The following is a 12,113-nucleotide window of genomic DNA, read 5'->3' as shown; positions in this document are numbered from 1 at the left end:
CTTGAGTTTATCCCTAGTGTCGTCTTTTGTCAAGAATATCAATAATGTTCTTTCATATAATCTAGATTTGTAATGTACTCATTGCTGGGAATTGATAAAAAGAACTTGTTTCGTGCTGGATTCTGTTTTAGCTTTCAGTGCTTGTTGTGTGTATTAAGTGAAAGTATGGCTTCCGTATGTACATAGTTTTTTTATTTTTGAGAACGCGGCTCTAATGCTCAGTGGTCATGTGCTAGAGGTAATATACTAAGATGTGTGCCTCGGTCTATGATCATTTAGATGAATTTTGCAGGCTCTTTCTGGGTGGAAGGTAAGTTGGTGTATTGGGTATAGACATGGTAAATAGACTTATGGGCGCAATCTACAAGGAGAGTCGATCAAGGTTGGTTTCTTAGCATAGGCCTTGTTTATATAGAGTTGTCTCCCTTGCCTAAAGGAGAATTGCTGAGCCGCGTGGAGTCAAACGCTTAATCACAGGTGAACACTCAGATGGCCATGCAACGTAACTGGAGTCCATTCAATGGCAAGTGTGAGTCCATGCAAGTCAACTGGAGTCCATGCATGGCAGGTTGCAGTCCATGCAAGGCAATTGGAGTGCATGCATGGGAGGTTGCAATTCAAGCATGACAAGTATTAGGCGACCCGAGTAAAGGGCGGTTTAAACATGGCAAGTACCAGACGACCCTAGTAAAGGGAAGTTGAAGCATGGCACAGGTGCAGGACTACACAAAAGCTGCCATTTTCAGCCAATAAGGAACCTGCCACTTGTCCAAAACAGCCCATTAGAGGCTCAAACAGAAGAAGAACGTGCACACACTTGGCACTTGGACTGTAAACACACACGCACACAACTCTATTCAAAGGGCTGATTTGGCCAATTGTAGGGACTATTGCTGACTCTCTCTCTCTCTCTATACATATATATGTACATAGATATATATATATATATATATATATATATATATATATATATATATATATATATATATATATATATATATATATATATATATATATATATATATATATATATATATATATCTATCTATGTACATATATATATATCTATCTATACATATATATGTACATAGATATATATATATATATATATATATATATATATATATATATATATATGTATATATCTATCTATGTACATATATATGTATATGTATATGTATATATATATATGTATATGTGTGTGTGTGTGTGCGCGCGCGCGCGCATGCTCTCACAAAAGCAAGGCGCCATCTCTCATGAGCTTTGTACTATTGAAATTTTACATAAATAAAAGAAATACCGAAAGGGGCACCTATTCAAGGGCCAATACCGTGTAGGGGAGGAACTCCGCTCTCCATCTCTCCCAATCCTGTATCTTTCTCTTAGCTATTCTATCTTATTCTACATTATCTATGTGCTGAAATTTTGGTTTACAAAGCTGAAAGTTATTGTTTTGCTATCTTGGGCAGTAGTCCAGCTGGTTATATGCCCCATAATCCTTGACGATATTGTTCTGGGTATGCCACGACATCCCTTACAAAACATCACACCCTTTTAGAGGCATGGTGTTGAAGTCATTGTGGCTCTTTGTAACCTTGACAATGTATCCTCAAGTTACCCATGACAGGTGTTACGGTGACTTCATGCCCTTGTGCTGCCAACACTGCATCGGTTTGTGGCCTTGTCTTCAAGCTTAATTTCTCAAGTAGCTTCCATCTCAATCCTTTCTCTTTTTATAGCAAGGTGTGCAGGGTATTTAGTATACAGTCACTGGAAAAAAGGCAAAGATAAGGACGATGGATCTAGCGAGAGTAGGTTACATGCAACACAAGGTATAATCGATTTATTAAATGCACTAAAACAAGAGTATAGTAGCTGTCGTGTTCATGTTCCTTATGCTAGTGTGAAAGGTGTAGTGAGTGTCGGTCAACGCAATGCTGGCCGATTCGGCTTAATTGCACCTGTTACTTACAACTTGTGTGATCATATGCTTAATCCTGGTATTGGCAAATTCTTTTATGGGCCTCTCTTGCAAAGTGCTTCTCTCTTGAAGTATTGAATCTTAGTGACAATGGGCTAACCGGATACTTTCTTGAAGCTATAATAAGCTAATTGCTTTCCCAGCTAAGCCCTATTGTAGCCGCAGGCTAAGCCCTATTGTAGCCGCAGGCTGGCCATTGGGATCATCTTGTTTTTTTTTGTTGCCATGAATTATACAAGCTGCCATTTTCCATGTACTTATAGGTCGTGCGCTACTTATACAAGCTGCCATTTTCCATGTACTCATAGATGAGCAACCTTTCATTGTTTGTCTGAGAATAACCCCACAAAGAGACGAGGTTAGGGTGCTTGATTTTCCCTATTGTTTTTATCTTTGCCTTGGAAATCTCTTGGCTCACCCTTCTCATCAATCTTATGGATGAGCTTCTTAACCGCTACCACAGTTTGATCGTCTAAGGTGGCCTTGTAGACTATGCTAAAGCCTTCACTGCCTATCTTGGCCTCTTCACAGAAGCCCTTAGTGGCCTCCTCGAGCTCTTTGTAGGATATCTTGCAAAGCCCTGTACCTTTGCATAAGGCGACATTGATGCTAAGTGACTTTTCTAGATTTCTTCTTGCTAAATGATTTGTGGGATATGCTGCTTGAGGACGTATAAGTGATCGGTAGCTTGTCCATGGAATTATCGTGCATTAGCTCTTTCATGTGCTTCTGTGTTTCAATCATACGGAATGAACACTTAAAACCTACAACAAGGAGTAATGCTGCAACCACAGGAACAATAACTAATGTAATCTTGGATCTGAATCGCCGATGGTAGCTCAAGGACAAGCTATCCATGGAGGTATGGGAACTGTTTGGTGGAGGAGACGCTGCCTAACATGGTGGGAGAGGTGTGCCACACAGATAAGGATTGTTGGTGAAGCTAGAAGCTGGAAAGGTAGAGAGCTTGCTAGAGTCGGAAATCGAGATAGGTTTTTGTTTGACAAATCAAGCTGATTTATGATCTCAAGCCTTGATAGCCCAGAGGGGATAGGGCCTTGAAGGTGGTTATGGTCTAGGTGGTTTTTGGAGCATTGGACCAGGTTGCCTAGGCTGAAAGGGATGGTGCCAGTGAGGTTGTTATGCAATAATGAAAGTACCTAGGTGTAGATTAGGCTACCATAGTCCTATGGAATAGTGCCTGTAAGCTTGTTTTGGCTAACATCAAAGAATGTTAGGTTGCCTTCACTGGATCCTGGAGGGTTAGGGATGTAGTATGGTGCAATGTCTGCAGAGAAACGCTAAGGTTGCATCTCTGCTCTGGAAGTTTAGAATTTTGCTTAGCCTTAAGGGGTGAACTCTTCTCATGGTAAGCACCGAATCCAAGCCATACTCTGTGCATAGATCTCCGTACAGATACTTAAAATACCCGAATCGCAAACCAGTGCTGAGCGTTTCTTTTATCACCTTCCCTACTTGCTCGGTCAGTTCGCAGGGGATGATGCCCTCTAGCTCATTGCTGCAAAGATCCAACCACACCAGATACCTGCAGTTTCCAAGTGTGGGTGGAATTGTGTCTGATAACGAATTGTTGCAAAGGTGCAGAAAATTGATTCTTGGCATAAGCCTTAACTCTGGCGGAATGTAACTTGGTGAGACGGTGGTTTGAAATAGTTAGCCACTCTAGGCTTCTGCAGTTTGAGAGGGTTGGCGGGATGGTGCTGGACAAGGGCCCAGATGCAAGTAATTGATTCGCCAGCATGAGACCACTAAAGGAATGCTGCCTGTGATGTAAAGAGGTTGCTTGTGAGGAGAGCGAGCTACTCTAAGCTGCAATTTGCCAAGGTGGGTAGAATTGTGCCGTGCCGTTGAAAAGGTGAGAACTAGCAACCACAGTTGGCTTGTCGCTGAGCAGATGTCAGGTCTTCTCCCTCAATGAAATGAGATTGGCCCACTCCTTTCTGCAGGTAAGGCAAGACGGGCAGTGGCTTTGCCGTTCACAAAATTATGATATCTAATGTGGCAAGGTTAAACGATCCAAGGGCATTGCTCGAGACAATTCATTATCTGCAAGCAGCAACTTCTTGAGAGAAGGACCACAAAAGAAGGGCAGGATGCTTTTTGTGGTATGGGATAAAAAGTAAGTTTCTTTTAGTCTAACAAGAGAGAAGAGAGCAGCTCCCTTCTGTCCAAATTAACATGATAAGTTATCAATGAAAGAGCTCCCTTCAATCCAAATTAACATGATAAGATGACATCAATGAAAGAGCTCCCTTCAGTCCAAATTAACATAATAAGACATCAATGAAAGAGCTCCCTTCAGTCCGAAGTAACATGATAAGACATCAGGAGCTTCCTTCAGTCCAAAGAAAAGTAGCTCCCAAACCAAAGGAAAGCTTTCTTGCCAGCTTCCTTCAGTCCAAAGGCTACTAAATAGCTTAGCTCCCTTCATTCTAAGGTGAGGTGGCTTCCTAGCCTAGGGTAGTTCTCTCCCGTCCAAGGAGAAAGAGTTCCCTTCAGTCTAAAGTTTATTTTAGTTCAAAGCTCCCTTCCATCCAAAGAAAGTATAATGAAATATTTTCCTTACCACAAAAAGCTTTCGGTGTCGCATAACCACCTCACTGGCACCATCTAGCTTGTTGCCGCTGAGATCAACCCACGATAGATACTTGGAGTTCCCAAGTGTAGGCAGTATTGTGCCCGACAATGAATTGTTGTTGAGATGCAGAAAATTGATTCTTGGCATAAGCCCGAGCTCCGGCGGGATGTAACTTGTGAGATGGTTGTTTGAATTTGAAATAGTTAGCACTTTAGGTTGCTGCAGTTTGAGAGGGTGGGCGGGATGGTGCCGTTGATAAGGTTGAGGTTGAGCACCAATAGCCATAATTGCCTTGTTGCGTCGCAGATGTCAACGGGGATTTCCTGTTCAATAAAGTTGCCCTACATAACCATCTCTCTCATGTTAGGCATAGCCGGTAGCGGTGTCGGGAAGGCGTAAGTCATAAAGTTGCAACTGACATCTATTGCAGCAAGGCTGCTGCAGCTCTCTAAGGGCACCACCCCAGACAAATCATTGTCTGCTAATAGCAATCTGCGGAGCGAAGGACCACAGATCTTGCTAGGAATACTTCCTGTAAAGGCATTTGCACTGAGGTCAAGTACCCTTAACTTACTGGAGTTGGGGAGGGATGCAGGAAGAGGCCCCGTGAACTTGTTGAAGCTCAATACAAGCTTATGCAGAGCCGACAATTGGGATTATCTCGTATCTCTTGTTGCCAAAAGATCTAGCTTCTTAAGCTGGTGTAAAGAATCCCCAAAATCGGGTAGTATTGCGCTTGTGAGATTGTTTTTGGGGACGGAAAGCACCTCTAGGCTTACTAGCTGGTTGAAGATGGTGGGAATATTTCCAAGAGTTCAAGGAGATGTTGACATGGCGCAAGCTTTGGCAGGAGCTGAGGGATGTGGGAATTGGGCCTGTTATAAATTTTTTAGAGAGATCTAACAAAGTTAGGTCTGAGCAACTACCAACTATGGCAGTTGTGAGGTTCAAGGTAGATAATAAGAAGGTTTTAAGAGGTATTTCGCCAGTTCCTTGATTAAAGGAAATGTTAAGATGTTTAAGTGTCCTGCATTGGTCGATATTGGGAGTCTACCTGGTAGGTTGTTGTTTGAAACGTTAAGCCATGAAAGAAAGGGCGCTGCAATGGAGGAGAGAGCGCTAGAGAAGTTGTGTGAAAGCCTTGTCAAGCACGCAATCAAACCCTTCCCTTCCCCAAGATTACAAATTCACTCCTTGTTGTACTGCGCTTGTTCTGCCTCCGCCATTAAAAGAAAATAGCGACTAGATGAACTGAACGGGGTGGGGTACTTTTTAACGTTGATCGTCGATTTCTGTCAACAATTTGATGATGAATCATCGAACCCACTCTGCGAAGCTACCATACCAGTTATTGTGAAAGTGGAATGCTCAGGGCAGGACTGGAACTACTCTACTGGGTTTCTCTATCTTACGAGATAGATCATCTAACCTATAGGTTAGGTGGTTTGCGAGAGGGGATGAATTGGCCTTTATTCGACTCGACTTTTAGCGCGTGCAAGAAATCTCGCGGAATTCCTCCATTATTAGGTGCTCTCTCCCACGAGCTTCGGCTAATTCTTCAAGTAAGTGTCTTTTCTTTGCAGTTTCTGTCGATATAACCAAAGAAAAGAAGCCTGCACGCGATTTCAACGGTACATTCTTTGAGTCTGGAACAGGTACTTCGAGTGAACTAGCTTTAGTGGATGAAAGTGCTGTTACTTCGAGCGAAGTACCTTTAGTGGATGAAGTCGTGGGTGAAGATGCAGGTGCTTCATGTAAACTTTCGAATGAACCGCTTGTAGTACGAACACAAGCCCAAGAAGCTTCTAACTTCATGAACATTCTTCAAATCGGGCCAATCACGGATAGTCTCTATCGTGGCCGGGTCCATTTGCACTCCTGCTGCTGACACAATGTGCCCCAAAAAGTGTATCTCTAGTAGGAAAAAATTCACTTTTCTTCGCATTAATCACCGACTTGTGATCACGTAATGCCTGAAAGACATGTAGCAGATGTTCTCTATGTTCTGCCTCATCCTTGGAGAAAACAATGATGTCGTCAAAGAAAGTGTCAACAAATAGTCTGTACTCTTGAAAAATCCTGTCCATCATCTGGTTAAATGTCGCAGGAGCATTGGTTAGGCAAAACGCATCACCAAAAACTCAAATAACCCAAAAGTCGTCCGAAAAGCTGTCTTATAGACGTCTTCCTGCGCGATTCGGCTCTGATGATATCTGCTCTTCAAGTCGATCATGCTAAAACACGAGGATCCCTGTAGTTAGTCAAGAATATCAGAGATCCTAGGAATCGGAAATCTGTTCTTGATGGTGATTTTGTTGAGAGCTCTATAATCAATGCACATTCTCCAAGATCCGTCTTTCTTCAAAACCAACAACACTGGAGAGCAGTACGGTGAAGTACTAGGCTGGACAAGACCCTTTTCCAAGAGGTCTTTCACTTGGTTCATAATCTCTTCATTCTAGGCTAGGCTCACACGGTAAGGTGGCCGGTTCGGTGGTGTGCTTCTAGGTATCAGATCAATGGTATGATTCTGAGGACGAGTGGGTGGTAACTCACCTGGCAGGCCTTGTAACAGACTTGGACACTCCAAGTCAAGAATCAATCGCGGCAGCACCAAATAACCACTTCAAAACAATTCACAGATCACAATAGATTTGCACTGGCCCGACGGAGTTTCGTGCCTAGAGATATTGGCCCCAAAGACTGGTGCCCCTTTCGGTATTTCTTTATGTATTAAAATCAATGTCAAAGTACAAAGAGCGGTTAGGGTTTCACTCTCAGACTCTGCGTCCAGATGCTCTGCAGAGTGAGCCCTAAACGGTGTATATAAAAGATTACAAGGGATGCCCAAAAGCAGAGCCCCAGAAGCTTTCAGTTCAAAAGCAGTCTCTCTCTCTCTCTCTCTCTCTCTCTCTCTCTCAATGAGAGCAAAATAAAGCAATTATGCCTTTCTCTCTCTCTATCTTCCAAAGCGTAGCAAAAAGCTGGGATTTGCGTCGCTAAAAAAAACAATTTTTTTATTTATTTCCACCTTAGTGATTTCCAAAAATATCCGTACATTGTTGCCACGTGGCATGGCCGCATGCTTTTATGGTTCCCAGCCATTTTAGGGTTTCAGCCAGCAATTAGGATTAGGGTTTCCAAAAATTAGGGTTTTTGGCAAAAATTAGGGTTTTTGTTGTTCGGTAGCCACATCATCACTTTGTGACATACCCCCCTCTTGAAAGCATTGTAATCGACCGCGATTATGCCTGCAAAACCAACAAAAGCCATAAACCGTCTTAGCAGACACTGACTGATAGTACCTACGTACTAGGAACACACATCTAGCACATGTACCAATCGACAGTCACATCACACGACATCACAGAATATCACTAGACATCACAGGATATCACATGACATTCAATATTCATTCGGATCTTAGACCATGATTTATCGGCAATCTAGCTAGCAATCGCATCTAGATCCAATCGGGATCTCATCGATGTCCGATTGACTAACCCCTATTGCAACCATGTCTATTCGAGGTCAATCAGACCAAAATGCTGCAGCCATTTCGTCTATCAGTTCCTGCACTTAAAAGAAGTCAAGAACAAATCAATATCATAATCAAGAATTCCATTTCATAAAGTCATCCAGCAGAATACTGTCAGCTCTCAGTATCCCTGAAAGCTCAACGAGACATCAGTGACTTTAGTATCAAAATCAAGGCATTTGTTGACAAAGGAGTGGAGCGACTCCCCTCTTGTGCATCCCACTGCACCAGATCTCCGGTCAAGCTGAATTCATGGTTTTGTTTGGAGTAGACTATGCTAAACCAAAGCATCGAGGTAAAGTTTCACAATCCGAGGAGTATTTGCTAGGTCCTCCTCCTCCATCCACTTCGCATCAAATGCAGGATAGTTCTTGAACTTAACCAAGAACCGCCTTCGGACTTCACCTTTAGTCTTCGTATCCTTATGTGCCAAATCTGTTTAGGAACAAGGATCTCCTCGTTTTCTTCCACTTCGGGTTTCTCATCAGGCTCCCCATCATCAGGCACATCACCCTTAACAGGTTTCAAGAGACTCACATGCAATGCATTGTGAATCCTCCAAGTATCTGGTAGTTTCAATCGGAAGGAGACATCATTTATCTTTTCAGTGATCTGGAAAGGTCCGTAATATCGCATATTAAGCTTTGGAAAAAGCCTCTCCTTTCTCTTTTTCTTTCTTAGGCGTGCCTTCTCAAAACATAAGAGCACCCAATCATCCTCCTTCAATTTCAAGTCGCGACGATGGCGATCCGTTGCCTTTTTCTGTCGTTCTTGAGACTTCTGCCAAGTCTCGCGAACCTTGGCAAAAGCCGTATCCAAGTCTCGCGTATATTCATCCGCTTCAAAGATCTTATCTTTCGTGCTTAGGAAGGGTGGAACCTTTGCAGCACCTTCAACAATCTCAAATGGCGCCTTCCCGTCGGAGAGTGTGAAACCGGCCTGTTCAATCCAAAAAGGGCGGTAGACTTTTCTTTAAACCTTGATTTAGCTTTCACCCATTTAATTTGTCGTCCACTTTACCTGTACTTTCAAGACACAACAAAGGGGAGAGGGATACAGGCTGCTAGATTGCACTTGTATGAGTAGACCGACACCAGATTGGCCCCTAACTTAGGCGCCCCTTTCGGTATTTCTTTATTGTTCAACAGAGGGAATAAACGCTGTGGATCCCTACAAGCTGCCCCGCACACACTTGGCTGAATTTCAACTGTTCCGGCCCAATTTCGGCAGCATAATTGTACTAGGACCCTTCTCAGTCAGTATTCCCACGCATTGACTGCCTTTCCCGACGCATACGGGCACTTTGCAAAACCTGGCGAGAATCTGCAGCAGGCTGAATTCTCTGTTTTTAGCCCCGAAAATGCGCCAAATCCTCTGTACAGCGGTCCCCTTGCGTCCCCGAACCTCCTGGGGGTATTAGGGTCCGTTTAGGGCCAAAACCCTAAACCTGCAAAAATACACAGCAGGCTGTAATTTACTGTTTCGGGCTCCGTTTCGCATGCCGGTCGCATCCGTAGCAAGTCCTCGAGCTCCCGCACCTATAGGGCTACTTGCCCTTTGAATCGGATGAGATTTCGGGCGTGAAACCTCTCTGAATTCACCTGTACCTGTGGGGGGATTAGCCGCTAGCTAATCCAGTACCTGTGCAAGAGGCTCTTGCCTCGGCAATCGCGCATGAACCCACACAATTGTACATTGGTCAAATGAAGAGCCCACTAGAGGGGCATAACATACTGCCATAGGGGAGAGAGAGGGCAGTGCGTAGCGTGCAGGGCATCACTCCTGGCACCGCACTGTACATAGGAGGGAAAGCAAGCACTCCATAGCTCTTAACCTGTGACAAAACTGAAAATGAGGCTCTCCCCCTCCTAAATTCAGCGCCAACTCTTGTTGCATGAGGCAAGTGCACCAAAAGGTGCCACTTGGCACATTTACAAGCATTTTCCCATTTCGGGGTTGCCGTCTAAAAATCTCCCAACCGGCTGCCCAGTTGACTTCACAGCAGAGTTAGAAAATGTTCCCTTTGTCATTCTGGAGGTAATGACGTCAACACATTTTCAGGTCCCAAAATAGCAGTTCCCTAAATTTTACCGGCTGCCCAGTTGACTTCACGGCAGAGTAAGAAAATGTTCCCTTTGTCATTCTGGAGGTAATGATGTCAACACATTTTCAGGTCCCAAAATAGAAGTTCCCTAAATTTTAGGAGATGCTGCCATTGTATCTTTCTAGGTCATCTGACCCTCTTTGTACACTGCGGCCACATCCAGAACTGAAATGTAGCCTCTGTAGCAAAGGATTCCACTTTGGCTAGTCAATGACCCCACTTGGCTAACCATAGTCCTTGTCCAACCTTTGTGCTCTTTTGCCCTCAGGCCTGGACTCCCTCTGGACAGTTCCACACTAGCTATGCAGTGCAGGGCAGTTAGATTTCCCGAGTGGTGTTTCCAAAAAGTGAAAGTAAATAGATAATAAGAAAGAAATCAACAACAAGGATAGATAGTAGTCACACACTGGTGACAGAGTGTATCGTGTTATTGTAGGCGAATTCCACCAAAGGTAAGTACTTTTCCTTTGAGTCTTCTGATCCGAGATACAAGACTTCAATAAAATTAAAACCACTGAATTTGGCAGTCTCAAATTGCCCGTCAGTCTGCAAGTAGAACGATGACAAGAACTGCAACTGTGTGCCAATGTTCTCCCAAATTTGCCTTCCAAAACAAACTCATAAATCTGGGGTCTCTGTCGGAGACAATCGTCTCAGACATGCCATGTTATCGAAAAATCATCGTGACCATTTTGTGTTCTCGGGAGATGAAAAATGAAATCCATTGCAATACTTTCCCAGGGGTGGGTGGGTATGGTAAAGGCTGTAACAAGCCCTGTCAAACTTTACCTTCTAGCATATTGAGCAACTGGGCACAAACTCTTCCACATCGTTTTTGAGTCTCTGTCAAAAGAAGTATCTCTCTACCTCCTTCATGGTGGTAGCAATGCTGCGGTGACCCGTAAAAGGTGGACAGTGGCATTCAATCATAACCTTTTCCCTCAACGGCTGTGTAACGCACAACATAGTCTTTCTCATCAAGTAGCCTTCCCGAAGGGAGTATCCAGCTAGTGTCTCCCCATATCGTATCTGTGTGAAAATATCTGCAAAATCTGTATCTATATCCTCGAAGCTCCTATGATGTATCACAGAAATAGCCAGAACCAACGGCTTCCGAGACAAAGCATCTGCCACCACATTCTTCTGTCTCGGCACATGGACAATCTGGAAGTGAAACTGTGACAAGATGTTCGCCCACCGCATTTGCTTTTCCGACAGCTGCTTGTGTGACAAGAAGTAGCGCAAACTCTGATGGTCTGTAAAGACAGTAAAATCCGCTCCGAGTAGGTAATGCTGCCACTGAGTAAGAGCATGGATAACCGCCAAAAGCTCTTTCTCATATATCTGTGCTGTCATCTCCGGCAAAGAGAACAATCGGCTCTCGTAAGCAATGACATGGCCTTCTTGCATCAAGACCGCACCCAAACTACGACCACAAGCATCACAATTTACTTCAAATGACTTCTGTAAGTCCGACAAAGTCAAAACTGGTCCGGTAGTCAATTTCTCTTTCAATGTTTGAAAGGCAGTCACCTCTGTGGATCCCTACGAGAAAGGGACTCCTTTTTGTATCAAGATATGCAAAGGGGAAGCAACCTCTGCAAACTTTCGAATGAACCGTCTGTAGTACGAACACAGTCCCAAGAAGCTTCCAACTTCATGACATTCTTCAAATCGGGCCAATCAGGGATAGTGTCTATCTTGGCCAGATCCAGTTGCACTCCTGCTGCCGAGACAAAGTATCCCAAAAAAGTGTCTCTGAAGCAAATGATCTCTGTGTTCTGCCTCATTCTTGGAGAAAACAATGATATCATCAAAGAAAGTGCCAACAAATAGCCCGTACTCTCGAAAAATCCTGTCCATCATCCGATTAAATGTCGCAGGAGCATTG

At 43.7% G+C, this 12,113-nt stretch overlaps 1 pseudogene; it reads right to left on the bottom strand.

The window, feature by feature from the left end:
- Positions 1-2,131: 2,131 nt before the first annotated feature.
- On the bottom strand, positions 2,132-5,806 carry LOC147423315 (brassinosteroid LRR receptor kinase BRL1-like; annotated as a pseudogene).
- Between the last annotated feature and the right edge of the window lie 6,307 nt (positions 5,807-12,113).

Source organism: Adiantum capillus-veneris, chromosome 26, assembly GCF_014529385.1.
Source record: "Adiantum capillus-veneris isolate H3 chromosome 26, ASM1452938v2, whole genome shotgun sequence".
Taxonomy (NCBI): domain Eukaryota; kingdom Viridiplantae; phylum Streptophyta; class Polypodiopsida; order Polypodiales; family Pteridaceae; genus Adiantum; species Adiantum capillus-veneris.
Note: the sequence above shows the minus strand (reverse complement) of the source record. Positions and strands in the feature narration are given on the sequence as shown.